The sequence below is a fragment of the Sinocyclocheilus rhinocerous genome, unplaced genomic scaffold (genome assembly GCF_001515625.1).
Source record: "Sinocyclocheilus rhinocerous isolate Xijiao unplaced genomic scaffold, SAMN03320098_v1.1 scaffold1449, whole genome shotgun sequence".
In the NCBI taxonomy this organism is placed as follows: Eukaryota; Metazoa; Chordata; class Actinopteri; order Cypriniformes; family Cyprinidae; genus Sinocyclocheilus; species Sinocyclocheilus rhinocerous.
In genome coordinates, this window is record NW_015664992.1 from 669,901 (window position 1) to 672,880 (window position 2,980).

The following is a 2,980-nucleotide window of genomic DNA, read 5'->3' on the forward strand; positions in this document are numbered from 1 at the left end:
GGTATCCACATATTATATCAGAATCAGAATCAGAAGAGCTTTATACCAAGTATGTTTACACACACAAGGAATTTGACTTGACGACAGGAGCTTCCAGTGCAGAAGAAAGTAAACACATAGAGCAGACATACATGATAGTGCAAACATACACACAGAATAACACAGTAGGGATGGAATATAACACTAATGTAATAAAAAAAGCAGAAATTAAATAATGTACTATATACAGAAATAGAAGTACAGATAAAAATGTAATTGTTTAGATAAATGTACAGATATGTTATAAGTGTTGCAGATATGTTATTTACAAAGTGTGCAGTTTAATATAAATATAACTATGTTAAGAACACTAACATGTTGCATAGGTATCCACATATTATATCAGAATCAGAATCAGAAGAGCTTTATACCAAGTATGTTTACACACACAAGGAATTTGACTTGACGACAGGAGCTTCCAGTGCAGAAGAAAGTAAACACATAGAGCAGACATACATGATAGTGCAAACATACACACAGAATAACACAGTAGGGATGGAATCTGCAAACTTCAGGAGCTTGACAGAGGGGTCCTTTGAAGTGCAATCATTCGTGTACAGGAAGAAGAGCAGTTGGGAGAGAACACAATCCTGAGGGGCGCCAGTGCTGATGGTGATAGTCCTGGATGTGAGTTTGCCCAGCCTCACTAGCTGCTGCCTGTCTGTCAGGAAGCTGGTGATCCACTGACAGATGGAGGTGGGCACGGAGAGCTGTGTGAGTTTGTCTGAGAGAAGGTCAGGCATGATGGTATTGAAGGCCGAACTGAAGTCCACAAATAGGATCCTTGCGTAATTCCCAGGTCTGTCGAGGTGTTGCAGGATGTAATGCAGTCCCATGTTGGCTGCATCATCCACAGACCTGTTTGCTCTGTAGGAAAACTGGAGAGGATCCAGCAAGGCTCCAGTGATGTCCTTCAGGTAGGCCAGGACCAGTCTCTCAAATGACTTCATGACCACGGATGTGAGAGTGACATGTCTGTAGTCGTTAAGTCCAGTGATTTGGGGCTTTCTGGGGACCGGAGTGATGGTGGAGCGTTTGAAGCAGCAGGGAACTTCACACAGCTCCAGAGATCTGTTGAAGATCTGTGTGAAGACGGGGGCCAGTTGGTCAGCACAGACTTTTAAACAGGCAGGTGAAACACCATCTGTGCCTGAAGCTTTCCTAGATTTCTGCTTCCTGAAGACCCGGTTCACATCCTCTACACAGACCTTAAGCACAGGTTGAATGGTGGGGGAGGGAGAGAGGGGGGTTGCAGGGGTGGTAGGTGAAGGTGTGAAGTGCAGATCAGAGCGGATGGGGGGTGGTAGACGATCCTTTTCAAATCTGCAGTAAAACACATTCAGATCGTCAGCCAGTTGTTGATTCTCCGCAAGCTGTGGGGGTGGTGTCTTGTACATGGTGATGTTCCTCAGACCAGTCCATACTGACGCTGGATCGTTTGCTGAAAGCTCTTTTCTCAGCTTTTCTGAGTAGTTTTTTTTAGCCACTCTGATCTCCTTTGTTAGTCTGTTCCTGGCCTGGTTATACAAGATTTTATCCCCACTTCTGTAAGCATCCTCTTTGCCGTGACGAAGCTCTTTGAGTTTCCTAGTAAACCGCGGTTTATCATTATTAAATGATAAGAATGTCCTGGTAGGAATGCACATATCTTCACAGAAACTGATATATGAAGTTACAGTCTCTGTGAGCTCGTCCAGATCGGTGGCTGCAGCTTCAAAGATGCTCCAATCAGTGAGGTCAAAACAAGCTTGTAAATCCTGCTCTGCTTCATTAGTCCATCTTTTTACAGTCCTTAATACAGGTTTAGCTGATTTCAGTTTCTGCCTGTAGGTCGGTATTAGATGAACCAAACAGTGATCAGAGAGCCCCAAAGCTGCTCGTGGGACAGAGTGATATGCATCCTTTATTGCTGTGTAACAGTGATCCAAAATAGTGCTGTCTCTGGTGGGACACGTAATGTGCTGCTTGTATTTTGGCAGTTCACGGGAGAGATTTGATTTGTTAAAATCTCCAAGAATGATTAAAATAGAGTCTGGGTACCTTTGCTCCATTTCAGTTATTTGTTCGGCCAGCTGTTGCATCGCGGCGCTCACGCACGCGTCCGGAGGCACGTACACATTCACGAGAATGAAAGAGGAAAACTCCCGCGGCGAGTAGAAAGGTTTACAGTTTATGATGAGTGCCTCTAAATTAGGACAGCATACCTTTTTCAGCGTTGTTACATCTGAACACCAACGTTCGTTGATGTAGAAACACAATCCACCTCCTCTGGTTTTCCCCGTTAACTCCGCGATGCGATCCGCTCTGAACAGCTGGTAGCCCGGCAGATGAAGCGCGTTGTCCGGAATGGCTTCACTCAGCCAGGTTTCAGTGAAGCACAGTGCAGCAGAGTTTGAAAAGTCCTTGTTGGTGCGGGTGAGGAGAAGAAGTTCATCCGTTTTGTTAGGAAGGGAACGGACATTCGCAAGATGAATGCTTGGGAGCGCAGTCCGAAAGCCGCGCGCGCGGAGCTTCACCAGGGCGCCGGCGCGTTTCCCTCTTCTGCGTCTGCACGCGCGTTTGAACAACACCGCTGTACCTCCGACTAGAATGTCCAACAAAACGTCCGAATAATCAAAAACCGGAAAAATGTTGTCTGGGATGTGCTGCTTAATGTTAAGGAGTTCGTCTCTGGTAAAACTTATAGAAGAAGAATGACAAAACACAGAACAAACAAACAAAAACAATAGAAGAATCGCGGAGCTCAGCGTCCTTGCTGCCATTTGCGGCGCCATGCTGGAAAATGCCATTGCCATCGAAACTTTTCTCAAGACAGTACCCTTCAGTGATACATTAATATAACCCCATAAATGTAATGCATTTTTGTACTTATTTTACTGTTTTGTTCGGGATCTACTGGGACAGTGATAAAGATCTACCAGTCGATCGCGATCGACGGGTT